At 37.0% G+C, this 21399-nt stretch overlaps 1 protein-coding gene across 13 annotated transcripts in view; it reads left to right on the top strand.

Annotated features, from left to right (window-relative positions):
* The window catches only part of EYA1 (EYA transcriptional coactivator and phosphatase 1), a 169271-nt gene that overhangs the window by 43098 nt on the left and 104774 nt on the right, over positions 1-21399 (top strand). The window lies entirely within an intron of this gene.

Genomic DNA, 21399 nt, shown 5'->3' with positions numbered 1-21399 from the left:
AAACACCAGGTCTAAATGCGTCCCCATAAATGCTCATTTAAGCACTCCATTCACCATTTTTTTTCTCAAAATGTTCAATCATGTTTTCACTTCAAGTGCATGACATAACTACAGCCTGGCTAAAATTAAAGTCCTAATAGCCTAATATAGTCCCTTAAAGAGGCCCCTTACAGACCAACCAGCCTTTTGAATTCCAATCTTACTGTTTTATCTAAATTAGGAGCCAATGATCTGGAACACATAATTTAATTTTATGATGCACTGAAAGTATTTCAGTAAGTAGTCATCCAGATTGCCACAACACACAATTTCAGTAAGGTATTTTGCAGCTTGTCTGTATAATAGATTTTAAAGAACAGAAATTATCTGTTATCAGTAAACACGGAGACATTTCTGATCTGTCAGAAGGGTGCCTTTATTAGTGTTTAAAGAACTGAAATTGAAAAATACTTTGCCATGTATAAGACAAAAATACTGCAGTTAGTGCTTGGAGAACCAGCTCTTTTTCTTTCTTCTGTTCCTCTTTCAAAAAGGCTACTTGCCAGAGTTGCCTTATAGTGATCTTCCTTTTGCAGCTTCTATGAAAATATTAGCTTTTGCCTTGACAGAGAAAGAAATACAAATGCATAGCTGATACCCTATATTCATATGCTAAAAGCATTAGTACTTACCAGTTCAGGGGACCGTCTGCTCATGCATCCTGGAAAAAGAGTGAATTCCCTCATCAAGATGCACACAATCATTAATTGTATAACATATAAAACTTTTGCTGCAAAAAATATTTTAACTATATTTACTTATTTAGGACAAATGCACAGAAAACAGTAATATTAATTGGAAGGACGCCATTGTATTCCCTGGCATGCTTTATAATCAGTGATTTAAATAAAGTCAGAGATTTGTGCTGAGATTTCAGGGAAGAACTTTACTGTGTAAGAATACTTTAGTGGTTGCTCTGTCTTTTCTGGGCTGTATGCCACAGCAGATGGGGCAATTTCAGTGAGGGAAGGCAGCACAAATTCAATGTGTCCTGTACTTGATGTCTTTGAGGAAGCACCTGTGTTGAATCCCTTGTTAGGTTGGTGAGGACTTAGATAAAAGCAAGTGAACTGTGAATACTTAAGTTCATTTCAGTCAACAGGGTTGCAAATTTTAAACCAGAGATGGACAAATCTCAACACTGTAGGAGCTCCATCCTAAAACACTTGTGGATAAAAAACTGCACGGGGTACACTGGGGAATCAAGGATAACAGGAGTGTGATTTTCCCAATAAGAAGTGAAAGAAGAGTCCTTCTGCTCCATAGGGCTGATCTGTCTTGCTTCTCAGTCCCAGAGCAGCTGAGGGTTGTCATCTTCAGCAAGCTGAACCTTGCTGGCAATATGGATTAGCTGGCAGACTGGCTAAAACTTGCTGCTGGCCAGCTTCACTGTAGGGAAATCCCTTTGAACATCTACTTCTGTTTAGCACCACATTTTGGCCAGCCTTATCCGATTGCTGTAAGAATCTGAATCAGCTTAAGCATTAACCTCAGGAGTAAATGGTCTCATTATAATCAGTGCAGCTACCAACAGGCTAAACTTATGGTTCATGATTTAGGACCCTCCATTTATAGATGAATCGAGTAGATTCTAGTGGTTCCATATGTCCACTCATTTTTCATTTATTGAAAGGTAATGCACCAGCCACAGTTCAAACCAACCTGCTTTACAACATATTATTATAATCTATTGGAGGCAGGAATATACAGTGTCTAGTGAGGTTAGACACAAGTCTTTTTCATTTGAAAAGATACAGTCCCTATAACGAGGTGAAAACATGTTTAGTTCATTTGAAAGTCCCGTATGCTCTTTCAAGGATCTCAGCCTATGTCTTTGCTAAATTTTGGGGATTTATTCTATTAAAACCAGTGCTTGAACCTGGGAGTTACTGCTTTTTGGGCCATAGAAAAGTGCTTTTCAGAGAAACTTGTCAGGAGTGGGACTACTCTATTTTGTAGAAATCAAGGACAATAACATCCATTCTCAGCTGGTATAGTAGTCTAAGTGGTAATACTAGAAATGAGAAGGCAACTCCTATTCTTGTTATCTATAGTTGCTTTACCATTTATCTACAAAGGACATTCCTTTAGTGTATTTGAGGCCTATTTGAGACTAATTTTCTTTGATCGACAAATAAGAATAAAATCAGCCTTTAAAAACTTTGAATGGCCTTTTTCTTTTCTAATGTTTTTACTACATTACATATCACCATAATATTTTAAATATGCTGACTGTAAATTGAACAATATTAATAGAAAGTAAAAGAGGGAACTTACTTCAATGGATCGTTTCACCTATCATCATCTCTGAAACAGGATCAAACACCTCAAATACCATTGTACCATTGGATGCTGGCCTAACATGCTCTTTGAAAGCTGTGATGCTGGACTTTGCTGCTTTCCTAGTTCACAGAAGGTAATTCACTGCGCTCTTTGTGAGAGACTTCTAGGAACTGGTAGTGCTTTATTGTAGCTCTTCTCAGTTTTCTCCTTTCTAGATCCACTAAGCTCAGTTCTTTAAGTCATTCCTGGTAACTCATGTTTCCTCAGCTTAATTGTCTCTTGCTCCTTGCAATGTCACCTGCTGGTTCACATTTTTATCAGGCCGTGTTACCTAAAAGAAGTTGAGGCTGTGTTGGAGTAGAGGTGAGTGAAGAAATTCTTTGAATGTCTTGCATTTGACGTTGCAGTCTATCCGTCACAATAGGATGAACACTTTTTTTCACACAGATTGCTTAGACTCAATTTGTGATCTGCTCCAAAGCCATTTCTCCAGAGCTGCTACCTATCCAATAGTTGCTTTCTCATATCTGTGCAGCTGCCTATTCAAATGTTACAGTTGTTTTGCACATTAAGTATGATTTCTGTTTGTAATAACTAAAAGAAACTAAAAATGCAAACTCAGTTTTCTGACCTGACAGTGAAGGCAGTTATAGAAACTTGCAGTGAGCACCTTTAATTCCAACTCTTGCTTTTATTTCACTAACATTTATATTTTATCCTCACTGTTATTTTGGTGGAAGTCTTTGAAGGGCATTTATTTTTATTGGTAAGTTCTGGGTGGGTGTTTTTTGTTCATTTGTTTGTTTGGTTTGGTTTTGTTTTGTTATGTTGGGGGGGGTGGGAGGGGTTTGATGTATTTTGGTCAGATGCTCAGACGTAAACTGTTGGTATTGATTATGCCCCATAGCCCTGCTTTCCTAGACCATTTTCTTGCAGATATACATTTGCATGTAGCTAATGTGGTTGAAGTTTAGGGGCCTGCCTGCAGGGCGTATATTTGGACATGTGTTTACATCATTTGAGTACTGAGTCTTTACTTTGAGGTCTTCTGGGAAGCAACTCTGCTTTCCTGCCAGGGAAGTGTCTCATGCATTATAATAACAACAAATAACATGAAGAATGGGTATATTTTCTTATTCCAGCATACTAATATACACAAAGAAAACTAGGTTATTCTGAATTTTCAAGTGCCTGCAGATTTCTTTAGCAAACGCTTTTGTTGCCTGGTGACCTTTCCCTCATTAGTACAAATTTCCCTTCAAGGCAGGCATTTTTCAATCAACAGTAATTTGCATATAATTTATCAAGAGAAAAGAAAAGCAAAATAATTTTATTTAAAGATTTCCCTTTGTTTTAAGTGTCATTAGCAGTTCTGACTAATCAGATTTTTACAATCTCATCAGGCGCTTTCAGAAAATCTCTATGAACTCATCTAGAGGATGCATTTATTCCTAAGTGTCCTGTATTGCATTACAGAACAGTAACGAGTCACCGACTGCTACAGATGTTTATGTGAAATGCAATTAACACTCTGCCAATTTAGTTTTTATAGGGACACAATCAATTTTTATTCATTTTAAAGCTAGAATGCTTTCTTTTATTGTGTGCTGCCTCTCTGCTGATTATATAGCTAAACAAATTATTCTTCCGTTTGTAGTAAATGGGAGTGTTTAGGCAGACAGTACTGTGGCATGTTATATGCATCACAGATAAGATAGGAATTAAATATTTGAATTATGTAGAATTTGTAAGAACTAAAAGCTAATTTAGAAGTATATTTAAGTTTAGTTTATTTTTTTAAAATCAGATGTAGATGTGAATGATGGTATTTAGAAATGTTGGTTTAATCAGAAGCTTGGTCCTGTGATGTGCTGAATGTCCACAGCTACTGTGGCTTTTGTTATGAGTGGAATAGAAAACTCAGATTGTTCAGGGTCTCCTTTAATAATGACATTTTCTTGGATACTTGACTTAGTTGAAGTAACCGCAGTGAAAAATACTAGATTATTATATGCTAATCTTTGCTACATAAGGAGACCCTAAGTAAGTGCTACGTTCAACAAACATAGAGATATTGTTGTAGGTAAAGACTGGAGAAGAATGGAGATTTCTGGATGATCCCTGTTGGGTAATTATTTTTTTATATTAAGGGTGATATTAATTCAAGTAAACAGTAAGAATGCAGAAAGAAGACTGGAGGTGGAATGAATGTGAACTATTAGGAAAAAAATTGCTTAGAATGAAGCACTTTCTGCACTTAACAAAATTATTTATAAAATTGCTTGTGCTCATGCATAAGCTTTTTTTTTTTTTTTTTCTAGGAAGTGGTTCCACCTGAAATAAATACTTGTTATCCTGACTTTGGTGATCACATGCAGAATCTGTAAACAGAGCTCCTGCTCTTTATTTTTTCTTCCTTTAGAAGCATGCCCATATAATTTCCTATCCCATCCATACGTATTTTTTTTGTTTGCTTATCTCCCTTGACTGTTAGGATACGTTAATCTGCTTTAGTAAAAGCTTGTCAAGGAGTTGCTCCCTGCATGTCCTTAATATAACTCTGTCATTGGGCTCGAAGCACTTGAACCTGACTGAATGTAGGCCATCTGCTGGCTTCTTCTGTTTGGGAAGGCTGTGACTGACCCCCAAGCCATTCCTCTGGGTATACCCCTGTGTTTTGTACTCCACCAGGCAGTCTCAGCACTGTCCTTCTACCAATACTGATGTTTCTTCCTTGGTGAATCCTCCTGGTCTTTTTTCTTTCTCTGATCAGTTTTAGCATCCATTCCTGTGGTGTTCCCATGTCTTGTTCCTTCCATCCTCCAACCTCATGTCCTGTCCTGCACTGCCCCTGACATCCCTGCATCACCAGCTCCTGTCTCACCAGTCCTAGCTTTCTTCTTCCTCCCTCTCCTTACCTCTCTGCCTATTCTTCGTGCTTTTCTCAGTCCCGGAGCTCATTTTATCTCTCATCTGCTCTTCTTTTCCTGCATTTGAACCAACTTCTTTCTCTGTCCTTCCTGGGCACAATGTAGAGAATAAGGGGATAGAAAAGATCACTAAAGAAAGGATAAAAACCCATTTCTGTCCTAATTTTATGAGGCAGCCCACTCAGAATTCCCCAAAACATGCCACGTGTGCATAGATTGGTCCATAGGATTGACCTGTTAAAATATAATATGTTGTCAAGTCTCTACCATGAGCTGCAGTTTTCTAAGATTAATTATTTTTATCAGATTCATAAGGAACTTAATAATTGCTGCCCTGAAATGAATTGCATCTTCCTGATGCATAGTCCATCTTAAAAATAAATTTTAAAATCACTATTTTGAGTGTGTGCAGAATTGGTTGGTTGGTTTTTATCATTCTCAGAAATGGCTAACGATTTTGATCAACATTTCATATCAATCAGCTTGATATTGGGGAAGCTGTAAACTTCTTGTGGAACTTATTCCCCTACTAGTTAAAGCATATGTAAGTTTTCTAGGCCACTGTCAGCCAAGCTGGAAAGTAAGTTGAAAAGCCATTTCTTCTGCAACTTCATTGCTACCTTTTTGCTGTCAGGCTGCAAGGTTTGTAAGTCGAGGATGCTTAAATGTCACCTACTATAAGAGCCAGCTCCGCATAACCCATGCAACTATTGAAATTTAGTTTCAGAGAAAGCAGTAAGAATGTGCCTCCTATGTGTGTTTGAAGCCCACATTTACATCCTCTGAATGTTTGCTGTGCATTTCAGAGAGGTTTCAGTCTAACTCCAGATATATGAGTGCTTAAAGGCAGTCTTGTCTCTACACTTGCTTGTTAAGTGTCATGAATGCTTAAAGTTTTGTTATCTGTACCAATATTAATTTACCTAGCATGCAGTTACAGCACACTGCTGAATTTTTGTGACCTCAAACACTGAGACAGAAATGTAATTTAAAGAACAGAAGTAGTTTCCTTAAATTTAAACTGTGACTATAAATAATATACACACTTTTGTGTGACTAAATAATTTCCCCCAAATGTAGTTATAAACTACTGAATTTATTTAAGTTCATGTTTCTATAAAATACATCTAATAACCTTATAGATCACCACAACACAAATCCAAATAAAATTTTTACAGATTATAATGAACCTCCCACTTTAAATTGGTCGTGTAAGAATGATTCTGTATTCAGAGAAAATGTACAAAGGTTTTCTTTTAAGATATTTTTACCTGATCTGGCTTTCTGTGGCAAGTAACAAAGTATTAGCACCAGAGGCGCTAATAATAACTCACAACCTAATAGAGTTTTCTGAGGCCTCCCTACAGACAGTACGAAGGCTTCTTGTTTCACTTCTTAAAATTTATTAGTATTCAAGTTCAGTGAAGCCTAGATGAAAAATTGCAGAAAATAAACACCCCTAGGAAGTATGAACAAGGTGAGCCACAGAAGCTGCTCTTACACATTTGGTTCTCTTTCATGTTTCTCTTGCGATTTTTCAAAGGAAATGTTACAATGACAATGACCGTTTTTAGTAACAAGCTGTAATTGTCACAGTGTTAGGACACAAACCATTGTGAAGCAGAAAAAAAAAGACTGAAAATGACCAGCAAGGACACTTTAATGAACACTTGAATGCACCTCAAATGAAAACCAGATGTTCTTTGTTAACTTCAGCAGTAAGCCTTCTGTTCCGATTGAGGAAACTGTACCTTCATCAAGCACAGAGAACAAGGAAAGCTCTTTCTAACAATGTGTATTTTTTATGCATTTAAGAGATAATACTGCGGAGGTATGTTTCTATACCTTTCTGAACCTTTATGGCATATTTAACATCACTGATCTAAATAACCCATAGCGCCATAATTTTATTATTTGAACAATATGGTTCTTTATTTAGGAAAGCTCTGTAACACCATTTGCTTAGCAAATGGAAAATATTTCTGCAAAATAACTACTGAAAAACTACAAACTATTTCCTTACCATTTCACTGCACCAGGAGGAATATTGCAAATAAAGTGATGCTGTAAATAGAGTTTGATTTTCAGCATAGTTTTGATTTAATAGATCGTAAATACCATTTTTTAGCTATCCATTCTCCAAGTTCTAGTGGGACTTCTTAGGTCTGGCAAATCAACCACTGACAGGAAACTAAAAATTCCTAGGAGAATTATTTGCAGTATTTATGCACATATATGTATCTATATCACTACACAGCTAGACATTCAGAGGTATTATAGCATTGTATATAAACCCTAGACCTTAAACACATCTTGGCTTGTAGAACACCTACAGCAGCTAAGTCAGGTATTAGGTGCTCCAGTTATCCCAGTAGACCCGTAGTCCTACTGCAAGTACAACTTCATGAACACTGCTGGAGAGAAACAACGCTAAGGAAAGTGTTTAATAAGAGAAGCTCAGAACTAATTCTGGAAACCTATAACATTTTATAGGTTTAGCACTAATTTCTCCAGGTTATCAGCTTGTCCTGCCAGCTGAATCTTTGGTAGGTAATGAGAATCCTGGCTCAGCCCCAAAAAGGATACAGACAATTTTCATGTACCATCTGCCCCCTTTCCCATTAGGAGAAGTGGAACTGGAGACAGAGACAGGTCATGACGGAGCTAACTTCTCTGTGCTTCATCACTTGTTGGACTGTGTTAGTAGAAGTATAGGTGGGCTGCTGGTTGTTTGAGCTGGAGGTGAGGAATGGGGAGGGATAGCCAGCTTCTTGTAGCTATCCCTCTCCCTGATGTCTGAACATAGTTTTAGGATTATGTATATTGTATTATTTCACTATATTATTGATGTAGCATGAATCATTACAATCACCCACATCTAAGGCCTACTGAATGGAAGTGTAAGGTATCATGCCAAGATCTACTTGGAGGCAATTTAATTTATGGCTAATTGACTAAAATTTGTCACCATTTTCTTCTGAGATTTTAATATATGCTGTGTGAGGGTTTATCAAGGCACTTGTTCTATAATAATTGATGTAGGATATCTGAAAGTCTAGCATGTCTTGGCTAATGCTAAGTGATATACTACAGCTGTTATACAAGTTCTTCTTTGTGCATTAATTCTCCTGTAATTAATGTTTAATTATTTAGCCACTTCTCTGTTTAGATAGTTAATAACTTAGCGTGTTAGGAATATAGGAAAATTCAGTGTGGAAGGCAACCCAGAAGGTCTGTAGTCCAGCCTCCTTCTCAAAGGAGGATCGCCTATAAGGTCAGACCAGGTTGCTCAGAGCTTTAGCTAGTCCGGTCTTGAAAAACCTCAAAGATTTTCACCTCAGGGTCAAAAAGGTTTTCCTATAATTTACTCTGAAAGTCTTGTGTTTTAGCTTATGCCCATTGTCCCTCATCCCCCCACCATGCATCACTGTAAAGAGACTCTCGTCTTCTTGGTGACCTCCTAGGAGAAACTAGAAGGCTGCTACCAGGTTTCCCTTAAGCCTGCTAAACTTGATAGAGTTTGCCCAGTTTAATCCAATGGCCAAGCCACGTGTTATTTTGAGGAACAAAGGCCAGGTGTTAACCATTAAAAAACTCCCAACAGCTCACTGTTGACACAAGTTCAGGCCTTTCAGACTTTTTGCCCTTGTGTTTGTTAGAACCGTGCCTCTGCACTGTATGAGAATCGGTCTGACATTGGTGAGCAGTTGTGAATGTTGTGCCCAGAGGTTCAGCATGGGGAGAACTAAAATGTCGAGGGGGATGTTTCAGTTGTGGATACTTGGTGTTCTCTGTCAGCTGCAGAAGGGTTTTGGTTTTGAATGCCTCTTCACATACCAGGAGTAATCTGGTATTTACATTAGTCATGCAAGGTTCTTCCAAAGGTCAGTGGATCTCTCATCTCTTGTGTTGTTTCCACTTAATCTATTCAGGAGGATGTACCCTCTTTGCATCCTTCTTGCTTTCTGCCCTTTTACAGGGATTTTAAACTCTAAAATGAAAGTCAAATCTACAAAGCTACTGGGAACATCAGTTCATCTTCAGAGAACTTCTGTTTAGCCCATCTTCACCAGGTTCTACTTTGTATTTCATAAAACTCTTAGGACATCCACTCCTGTTATTTGATTGTTTTACTTGTTTTGCCCTGTATTTCTTTAGCACATCTAATTTTCAACGCAAGATGTCTCAAAATATTTACACTACGAAAAGTGGTTCATCTGTTTTTATCAACAGTTTCTTTTTTACAGATGAATCAATCTCAACTTCGTGAGAAAATGTTTCAAAGTTGTCATTAGCTGTCTTCATTACTTTGCTTCAAAATTGTTTTCTTCCTGTGGCTGGACTGAGACTGGACTGGAGGGAATAGGTGGGGACATTCCCATACGTCCTCAAAGGGAATTCTAGGGTGTGTCTTATGTTTGTTTCAAAGTAAAATGCCCAAATTGCCAAAAATAAGCTCTATCTATATTAATTGTTATTTTTTTACATTTTTCAATTGAAAGAAGAGAACCTGTGGATGCTTATAGATAAAAGTGAAAATCTGTTACTTACCAGCCAATAGTTTAAGAATACAGAACTGACTTGTACATCTGTATTAACAAATTTGCATGCAGCGGTTATAGCAGTCCAGAAATAACTGGGTGCAAGATGCTGGAAAGACCAGATACATAGATATTTTCAGAGCCTTGCTCATCTGTCACAACTTTATGCTTGGCTCCAGCGTTTCTCTCCTTATAGGGGAGCTGCAGACTTGTAGCTGGGTTGCATGAAGCTGAAGCTTTCATAAAGCCGTAGTGAAGTATAACCAACAGATAATTTTGAGCACAAACTGTTGGCAGGAAACATGAGGAATTACTTGGGATTCTCTGATAGCTTTATACTTGGTATTTGGAGAACTTTTTTTCACAATATGTAGTGTTTCTACTGTAAAGACTCAATTTATTTTGGCTAGATATAGAGGTAGAAAGAATTTGGTTTTGTTTTGAACATTTATGGAAATGAGTGGCAGTTTATAATTTTGTTCTCATCCTTGGGAAACTTGTAGGAGATTTACTGCCACATGAGACTGTGGAGAGTTGTACTGGATGGGTGAATAGAAAAGCATGAGAAGGCAGAGGAGCAGATCACCAGGTCCTTCTGAATATCAGAAACTGTGATCATTTAAATTTGATGATAGCTACTGATGAACAGTATCTACATATGGATAGGTGGACAGTTTGCTCTTTGAGCAGATTTTCTGACTTTTGTTTGATAGCATCCTTGCAGTGCCTTGGGAAGGCTTGAGTTAGTGACATGCACCCAGTTTGAGTTCTACAGATTTTGACGAGTTCTATCAGACCATCCCTCTCATGCCACAAGGAAGAAAAATGTTAGTGTTTTGGTTTATTTCTATTTTATGTAGACTTTTTCTCCAGTGTGAATGAAGTTTTGTTGTTCATGATGCCAACTAGTATGTCTCATGGAGAACTGAGGTCATGGAAATCATCTGGAGAAGGACTCCACAACAGCAGGAAGGAGTCCAGAAATGGCAGTAAAACTGTGGTTTTTCATTTGCTTATGGAGACTTATTAAATTTATGTTTAAGTGAGCAAACTTAGGAGATATGAATTGGTATGCCAAGAAAAAAAAAATTGTGTCATTCCTGTATTTCAAACTTTAGCAATTAGAAGTGTAAACTCATGTGCTATTTTTTGTTGTTTTATATAGAAGGCTGCGACACCGATTCATGTGGTTTGTGGAAACAGTAAAATATATACTTATTTCAGAAATCATTCTCAGTTTTAATTTATATATTTTGGATAATCTTGCAAAGTTCATCCCAGTGTCATCATAAAATAGATTCACTTCTGCCTTAAGTGGTAGCAGTACAACGAAGTTATGTTTACAGGAGTAGATTTCAAAATAAATATTAGATAAACCAAATAAGCTCCAAACGTGCTATAACCAAACTACAAGTGCAGTTTTAAAAGTGAATTTCGGGCAGAGCAAATATTACATGTATTTCTTCTGTTTTTTTCCTACTTCCTGTGTGTTGAGACTCGGTAATGAGTGTATGCAAAAAGCAGAGCTTTATGGAAGCATTAACTAGTGTACTCATTAGTGGCAGATACTGACTCTTTACTAGAAGAAACTGACATGTAGAACAACTGCTTAGAAAAGAATTCTGAATTTGCAAGCTGAAGTTACAGTATTTCCATACTGTACTGCGGTGATTTTACTGTTTTAGAATATATGGAGCCACTGTTCAGAGGCAGCAGTGCTAAATTTTGCATATATTGGAGTATTGCATGAAAACTCTGACTGCCAAAGTTTGGAGTTTAGGCTGGCTGTTGGGAATTTTTGTAAAGAAAAGACGCTATGAAAAAGAGAATTATACCAAGTAGATATACTTTCAATTTCCCACCAAAATATTTCCATGTTATTTTCTCATTTCAGTCTTCTTTTTTTCCCCTTTTATAACTTATTGGAATTTTGTCTTAGAGTCTGGGAAAGCACTATAACAGGGAGTAGAAATCACAGATTATAATTTAACTCTATGAGAAGATCACTATTGCAACATTGGATGTAGCTATCTGCTGATGTTTTGGTATAAGAAACCTAGTTCCTGAGGGCTGAAATGGAGTTTGTAACCTAATAGGAAAAATAAATAAAAGGTCCCACTCTTAAACAAAATCCCTTCACAACTAACCTCTTAAAGTTTGAACACCATTGAGAGTAATTCAGAATGAAAATTGTGCCCCAACAAGTCATTATAGAAATGCAGCCTGAAAAAAAGGAAGAAATAAGGGTCTTTTATATTTATCCTGTATTTATCCCTGTAAGCAGGGAAAGTCTTCATTTTCTAATGCCTCATGTATATTTTAGCTTATTTTACTGGAGGTCTCCTTAGAGAAGCAGAGAATTGGATGGAGAACTTCATTAGTTCTTGAAGGACAGAACAGAATATTGAATAATAACCAGAGATCTTGCCTCCCAGCTGTTTGAATTACATAAGCTATAATAAAATGTACACAAATCCTCCCAGAGATTTAAGTAGATGATTGTGCCTGAGGAAGCTGAATTATAGAAAATAACATCTTAATTTCAGTCCAGTGTCTCTGAAATTCATTTCATAGGCACTCAGAATATTGAACTCTCATAGATGTGAGGCTACTGAATTCTGGGCACCCAAATAAGAAGATACAGCCCCTTGCATTTTCCCAAGACATCTCTATGTTTTGTTTGTTCATTTGTAGAGAAACAGATGGAAGAGTTTATCTTAAAGATAACAAGAAATAAATTACTTATATTTTTTCTTCAGTTCCTTTTGCTAATAAAAAACATCCAGTTATTCATTTTGTAAGAGCAAAACCTGAATCAGACAGGATATTAAACTGTAAGAAACTAAATATAATATAATAAGACGCACTACATTTCTATAATGACTCATCAATGTTTCATTGATATTAGTGTAAAATTAAACACCTACTTTTTATACAAATTTGATTAACTGTTTGTGTTTACAGTGCTGAAGAGGGTGCTAAAACATATGAATGAACAGCAGCAAAAAAGGCCAAATGGCATTGTATTTGTTCAATTTTAGGTGTTATTTAAAAAATGGCTAACAATGCTGGAAAGCACTGAGACATCTTTTTGCATGAGGTGACCAGTGGGTGTGGAGGTGTAGATCCCTCAGAGAACACACATGAGACACAGTGAGGCTTCTTCATTCTTCAAGTGTGCCATTGAGAAGGTGAACAAAAACCAAACAGATATGGTATATTTGGATTTTCAAAAAAGCTTTAGATTTTCACAAGAAGTAATTTAAGAAACACGTTACTGCTAAACTTCTGTGGGGATTGAAAAGTGGCCAGCCAGGAGAATAAAGAACAAATAGAAATAGGACATTGATATTCATCGTTCAAAACCTTCAGCATCTATACTACAAGTACTTTGATAAATACACTTACTAATCAACTAAAAATAGGATGAGTGGAGAAGTGGCAAGTTCAAGACAAGATAGTTTAGGCAAAGAATATTAAGAAAGACTGAAGAACTCCTGTGGGACCTGATATAACTGGCAAGTATGATGCAAACTATTTGGAAGAACTGTGTGAGCTATTGTAGTCAGAGCCCCTAAAGAGATTCGAGTATCGTTTTGTGTAGCTCATTGCTGCTTTTGCTCAGAGCACAGCATCAATCAAAAATTAAATTGGTTTCATTGATACTAGAAAGTGTTTTCTTTGCACAAATAATAAGCCTGTGTTGTCCATAGGAGAAAAATTACTTTTAAAGTTCAGAAATATATAAAGGGGTATTAACAAGGATAATACAGATAATAAGAGAAATAATTAAAAGATTTTTTTGTGATGTTACAGAACCCATATGCTTCAGAAGGCAAAGCCATGGGCAATTTTATCCCTCTGTTGTTGTTCTAGAAGAGTGGTCAGCCTGTCTCTGATAAAAGTGTCTAGTACCATCAGAGGGATGAGACCATCTGGAAGGCACAAACCACAAGGCTCAGTGGTGCAGCAGTCGTTGTGTTCAGAGTTCACCTGGAAAGACAAAAGTTTCTAAATGAGAAAATGCTTGTATCTATATAGGTCATTAGAAAGTGGAAGTTCAGATTGCAAACCCACTCCATTTAGCTTTTGGGTCTTGCACATTTACTGTGTGCAAGACGACACTTTTGTCTTATCTGAAAAGATATAATAATATAATATAATATAATATAATATTGTAATAGTTAATTCATAACTGATCACCTGCAAATGAGCTAACTACTTAGACTTGTATGGTTTTAGTATCCTAGCCTAGCTAAGTGCTTCTGGAGACTTAAAGCTCAAAACTCAGCCCACTCAAAAAGCTTGTTAATGGGTCCCACATGACACAGCTATCAATTTTTTAGTATCAGATATACATGCTGTATCCATTATAACTTTCACTTAGGGGCAGGCTTGCCCTAACTGTACAGGAGCTTGTAAAGCTTTGCTCTTATTTTTGGTCTGAAAGAAGGAAAGAAATTAACGATGTCGGATGAGAGTGAAACTGAAGTATTGCAAGACAATGCTCACTGGGTCTGGCAGAGAGAGGCCTGATGCATTGCAAAGGGTTGCAAGATTCTCTCTCTGTTTTTAACATTTCCCAGGTTGTTTAAACGTGCATTGTAAGCAATGATAAAATGACAAGTTATCATTGATCTGTCCTTTCCTCCATCTCAGAGGGATTCATTAAATAATGCATGCACCCATGTGAATTACCCTTCTTCACTATACTATCCCCAGACCATTAGCCAAATATAGCAACAGCAGTATCTTTCAACCCCTAGAAACCCTTTGGCTTTCATTTAATTAAATTATCCCATTATGAAAACTCTTATAATGAGATTAAATTTAATTATTTATTAGACACTTATTTGCACTAGGGAACCTATCAATTATGCATGGTTGTGCTAAACATTTTTCAATCCATCACCTTTTCTTTTCATGGAAGGTGCAATTTATTAAGTGCATCTGAAGTGCTGTAACAAAAGAGCTCTAGCGGAATTGTGCATGCCATCCTAGTTCAATTAATTGCAAATGTAATAGGAAAACAGAAATATGAAAATATATTCTCTCTCCTTTGGAAATACAACATGCTGTCAGAATTGCACATTTTGCAATCATTTTGTTCATCTCCTTTTTACATCCTATCTAGTAAAGTTCGTGTGGAGTCATTTTAATAAATGGTTTTGTTTGTATTTTGTGCATTAATGGTTCCTAATTACACAACACCTCAGATGTAATGCCTAGCTAGAATAGGTAAAAGAAATATTTGTAGCACACTGGCTTGTAGCTAGGTACAGACCAGAATTTCTTATTTATTTATAGAATATACAAATAATATAAATTAGTCGATCATAAAGATTAAATTTTAGGCAAATTGTTAATGTATATAACAATAAAGCATCATAAGTCACATATTTTTTTAACAAGAATTTGGATATGAAGGTAAAAACTTATAAGCTACAATTGTTTCAAGCAGAATGGCATTTTCTGATGAATGTTAAGAAGATGTAAACGTCAATACAGCTCTGAGCTTTTCTTTTATAAGACCTTGTCAATATGTAATTAATTATTCAACTGGAGTTCTGTGTGGCTCAGGGCAGCATTTCAAAGAGCTTTCTTTTATAAATTGCAAAATCATCATAAGATTGCTTCTACTTTTTTCCTTTCCTTTTTTTCACATTTGGAAATAACATGTGTCTAAAAGCTCATACACACCTGTGCAGTGGCATACGCAGTGCAGTGATAGTGAGGAGCTTTTTAGTAGCAGTAGGCTTTAGCAGATGCTTTTAATATATTACAAAATTCTGCCTTGCTTTAAAGGTGCTCGTGTTTCATGTTCAGATGTGCATGGAGGTCAAACAGGAAGATTTATGTCCTTTTTTTCATCACTTACGCATGTAAGAGGATGTTTGCTTCATTAACTTTGAAATTCACTGGCCAAGTAGACTGCATATTTTAGAGGATTTAAGTAAATGTGCCCCAAAGTTCACACAAATTACTATAGAGCATTTCAATCCTCATCTTGAAGGATTGAGACATGATACATCTGTTAATAAAAACAAAGGAGTACTGCTTGTATTTGGCAAAACAGTCATATCTTCTATTTATGACTCTATCAGCATCACTGGTTGGTATTGTTTGGTAGCTTTTTCCTGCAAGTCAGGACTGTTAATTAAATCTCAGTGTAGCCTAGTGGGCTTGATCGGATGGCTTTATTCCTGCGAGGGAGATTACATTCATTAGGACAGTTCTCCAGACAATACTCAGAACTGAAGATTACTTTTTGGTGTGCTGCTTTTGCCAGCCAAGGATCTAGCTCTCATTTTCCAGAACAGCCATTCATCTTCCACTTGGATAGATAGGTTGATGCATAAGTCCCATATGTAAGATCGGTAAGTAGTCACATACATTTCTTCTGTTGGAGTACCACGATCATACATGAAGCACATGGTGGTACCATTACTAGTAATTTTGGTCTTTGACACTCTATACAAAATCAAACCTCTGAGTGAAGCTAAAATATAATATCTAGACCAAAACCTTTGCAACATTATGCTGCAATGAGATTACCATCTGTGAACTCTTGAATGGTGAAAGGATGAGTTCCGTTTGACGTCTTCTCAGCCTAGAAGTAGTATTTTAATATATTTTTCCTCAAGTTACAGCAAAAACCCTCTTCATTTTAACTTTGGCAAAGATGTGATGGTTCCTGTATTTTCATGCTGAAACCTTGGTGCTGCAGTTGGCTGTGGATTAGCCCATCTTAGTTTGTGTTGGGCGCTGGTATATTGACAACGGTTATTCTCATTTTTCCCATTGTATAATTGGTTGACAGTTTTGAACTCTACTTTGAAACCTCCTTTAAGGATCATGTAGGCTACACGCTACAGTATGTTAGCAAATACTTTTAAATACGTGAAAAAGAACATGAAAATTCGTACGTGAGGCATGACATCTGTCATCCACCTGCTTCAATTATAGCTCTCCAATCAGGCCAGATGCTTTGGTAAGCATATTCAATGTTCACATCTATATTACAGGACGGTTTCAGTGTTTGCAAATTGGCCGTGGTTACAAGTCCCCATGTCCTCTTCTCTTCCTTTTACCTGTGGTACAAGAAAGGCGAGCCTTCTAAGAGCTCCAGATACTGAAACAGTAAAGAAACTGTACATCCAGATTATACTGTGGAGCAGGTATTTTTGATACAGCTTTTCAATACTTTGCATACAAGTTTTGACAGTCTCATCTTGGCAAAGACACCTATGAGGAAAAATTGAATGACAGTGATGATTTGATCATTGATACAAAAAACTTGTAGGTAGTCTTTTTGTTTACAGCTTGCTAGCAGCTTGTCAGCTTTCCTTAACATCCTTTTGCTTTTGTATTTAACAAAGACAGCAATTAATTGGATACTGCCTAGGTATCAATATGTCAAAAAGTAACTCATTTCAGTTGCATACCTTTTAAGCTTTAACAGTGGTGGTGAAAACACACAATGTGGCCCAATCTAGTTTGTTATGATCTTTGGTCTCCTGCCTTTATTAATAAAGAACAGCATGAACTTAGTATTGTTCTGAATTAATATTGTTTAGAAATGTTTTAAAAAAAATATATCAAGTTTAATAATAATACTACTTAGAATCATCGAGTTTCCACCATTGTTGCTTGTTTATTGCTTTCCCCTTGCATGACTCTTCAATTAGAAATGGGTTTCTACAGAGAGGTTAAGACAGAAACAAAAATAATGTTGCATCAGGGACATTATGTTTAAAAGGAAAAATTTTTAAAATTGAGAGAAAATTGGGTTTTCAGAGAATTACAGGATGTAGCATAATTTTTAGAACATTTTAAATGCAAAGAACTTTCAGCTTTTTTATTCTTACAGCTTTTAAAATCTTTTTGTAAATTGAGACTTCATTTAGTTTGGGTGAAAAGACTTCTGATCTGAGATTTGCTTGTTTAAGGAAAAGATTCCTTTTCAACAGAACATTGATAATTTTCCCAATACAGATAACTGTACCTGAAAGTCGTCAAGCCACCAGGTCACTGAGCCAGGTAGAAAGACCCTTGCTTCTCCAGTTCCTGATGCAAATCTTTTTGCCCATCATTTTATGCCCTTAGGTTGCAAACACTCTTCCCGTTTTCCTTGAAACAAGCTGACAGCCTGAGCCTTTCCAGCAGGCTGTGTAACAAAGCCCTTTCAAGACCTACTTGATATAAAATCAGGTTCATCATGAGCTCATACCTGGTGTCAGTTCTTGTGGCTTTTACTTCTTTTCTAGCGGTCTCATCTCTCGCTACATTCCTATGCTGCCTTTGATTTTATTTTCTGGTATTCATCAAAGCAGATTGAATGAATGGGTGAAAAAGGAAGATACTTTTCACTGCTATCACTCTTACTCGTGACCCGCTGCTGCATGGTGAAGCAGAGAAGTCGGTCTGGCCCACATATGAGACAGGGCAATCCAGCTGTGCACAACATCAGGTCTGAGATGGTGCCTGAAAAATAAGTGTTCAGATGATCTATAGTATGGAAGAAATTAATTCTGGATTGCAGATATAGCTGTGCCCTGATAGCAGAGAATTCACAACCAAACTGGGGAAGGTTTCTGTGTCTAGTGTTGTTTTCTTTCCTTCAGCAGCTCTTCAGGATGAACCCAATTACTTGAGGTACAGCTTTGCTTGTAGGGACTGCTTTCAGGTAGGGACTGAAAAGATTTCCTGTGACAACTGACAGATCTTACCCTCTGGGGAACTGTCTTTTTACGTAAAATGAAGTTGCTCTGTCAGCAAAATGAAAAAGTTCATTAAGATAACTGAACAGAACTGTAAATGGAGATCAGACAGTTTCCTGTTGTAACCTGGTTTCCTAAAGAAAAAAGGCTTTTGCAGCCACATTCTTTGTACATGTCTGTCTAGCTGTATGTCTCCTAATAACAACTTTTCAGTTTGTTGGGAAATCTCAACCTGATCTGACAGGGAGCTAACAGTCTCAAAAATGTCACACACCTTCAGGTTTTGTGAATAGAGGCAAATGGGTCATGGAGAACGTGTGTAGATGTCCTTGGCTGATGAAAGGCTAAAGACAATTATATTTCTCAGTAGACATCTGTGAATCCATAAGATAGGGCTACCCTGTCCTTGTGATGTAAAGGCGGGAGATGTGTGGCTCTTCAGTTCAACCACTTGCCTTTTGGCCTTGGGGGTGCTGCTGGTGGGTGCAGCTCACTATGTCTCCCTCTCCCCAGACTGGGGTTTTGGTAGGAGGTTGCATGGTATAGTTGCCCTGTGTCAACCCTAAGCCAGACACTCTCAGTGCTCCCAAGCCCAGAGGTTGCATTTCTAAGCAACTTGCATGCCAGAACCAGGATACTTTCCTCTTAGGACCCACATAACCTTCATCAGGAAACCTTCCTTGTCTCTGGATTCCCTTCACTTAAGCCACCCCATGATCATCTCTTTAAGCTCACCAAGACAGAGCTTTCAAACCCACTGCAGCTGCTTTGCCACCAGACTTCAGCCTGTTTTAAGGTGCAGTTTTGAGACAGCTGAGCTCCTGCTGTCTGCCTGTGTTCACTGCCCCTGCTGCCAAACTTCCCAAGATTATCTGTGCAGGGAAAAAAAGTCTTCCCTTCCCTCACCCTCTGTTTCAAGGAGATATAAAAAAGCTGGTTGGAAGCAGCAACTGTGAAAAGTGAAGCCTACAAGCTATAAAACAGAGGGAATCTCTGGCAAAACACTGAAAGTAACTCTAAGCCTGTAATTCTCTCTACTCACAGCCTTGCTCTAAAATACCCTGGCTGACCTTCCTGGCACATTGTGGGGAAAGTTCAAATATAGTCAAATGACAAAAATCTTTCATTTATAACTTGCTGTCATTAGCTTCTGGGGAAGGAATGCCGAAGCATGGTTTCTGGGACTATTGGATGGGTTACCAGGTTGATTATGTCTTATTCTGGCTTTAGCAATGCTTTTGATCCTACTTTTTTTGGTAATTGTGCTTTTAATTATGTGAGACGTTCCCAGGATATTAATTTTCTATGTATCCAAATGGGCATTTCAGCAAAGGAATTAATGGAAATGTCTTTGGAGATGAGGATTAGGAGCAGCATAAGGAGTTTAGCAACTCTGATTAGGCTGAGGACTTTTTCTTTTGGGTATAAAATGCCACTGGAGCATCCTGACCTATCTATGTGAAAAGACTGCATGTCCCTTGTGTGTTTATAGATTGTAGAGTGGGAAATGTGGACAGTGTGTACTTGGAATTAGACTGTTATTTTAGACGGTGGAAAGCAGGAGGGAAATTTTCAAATTAGAGTGTGAGAATGTAACCATGTGACTCTTATTAAAATTAATAGCAACTGCATAGTGTAGTCTCTGTGCACCACTTTGAAAATTTCCCTGGGTGTTTCTCTATGAATATTTATGCAATCAGAAATAAAATGCAGACAATGAAGTAAAAGCCGTTGTAAATACAAAGTAATCACATAATTTACATGTTTTTAATTATTGACATAAACTCCACTTTTGTCCAGTAATAAAAAATGCATGTGAATGAAGAAAGTAGTTAAACACAAAAGGAAACAGTTTCAGCAAGTATTTAAAAAGGGAATACTTTTCTGATTTAGTTTCTAAAGAAGTCACCAAACCTGCTTGTACTTTTAAAACAATATTTAAAATCTATAGTATGTATATGTGTATATATATATGCATATATATATTTTAAAGATAGATAATCACATCACTCAAGAGGAGAGGTTTATGTCAATCAGATCGCCAGCTGTCAAACAACTTTCTGGTAGTGTACCAAGGGTCTTATTTTGATCTCAACATTGGGTTAATCTAGTTCTTTGTATTCTGAAAACCGTACCTGCACTGAAGGATGATATGAGAAAGGTACAGGAGTTATGCAGGAAATGGATATGCATTTTCTTAAGAACACACTTATTTACAGTGTCCTATATACAGTTACTACTGACTTACTAAGACACACAGGGTGCTTATCTTTAATTAAGTAATTAATTACGTTAATTTTATTATCCACTGATCTTGTATTCAACAGCATAAATCCAAAGGAAGGTAACTAGCAAGGTTCATAGATCCTGATTATTAATTCCATTCAGAGAAAGAATGAAAGATAAAGTGGATACGTTTAAAAAAAAAAAAAAAAAAATCATATGGTATCTGCATCCCATCCAAAACTCAAGATTCCCAGAACTAATTTTTCAGCTGATAGTATTATTGTACCACTTTTGCTTTCTGAAGATGGATATAGGAGGTCAAAAAATGGCAAAATGAGAATAATTCTGAATCAATATAACCTTTAAAAACTTGTCAGGAAAAGCAGATATTCTGCAGCTTTCTCTGTGCTTCCCTGTCTGCCAAGTGATTTCTGCATTTTGAAGTCTTGTCAAACTGAGCAGCCATCTTTTGCCAAATAATTCCATCACCATTTAGTCTGTCATAGGCTTTGTCATTTTATCTTAACTTCTCTGCCCTGTGGACTGAACACTGGATACTGAACAAAGATCAAGATAAAAGAAATGTTATGCTTTCTCTCTGTATAGCACTGCCTTAGCCCAAACATCCTCCTCTCCTGAAACTGTGAAGAGAAAAAATTC

The sequence above is a fragment of the Columba livia genome, chromosome 2, assembly GCF_036013475.1.
Source record: "Columba livia isolate bColLiv1 breed racing homer chromosome 2, bColLiv1.pat.W.v2, whole genome shotgun sequence".
Lineage (NCBI taxonomy): Eukaryota > Metazoa > Chordata > Aves > Columbiformes > Columbidae > Columba > Columba livia.
Note: the sequence above shows the minus strand (reverse complement) of the source record. Positions and strands in the feature narration are given on the sequence as shown.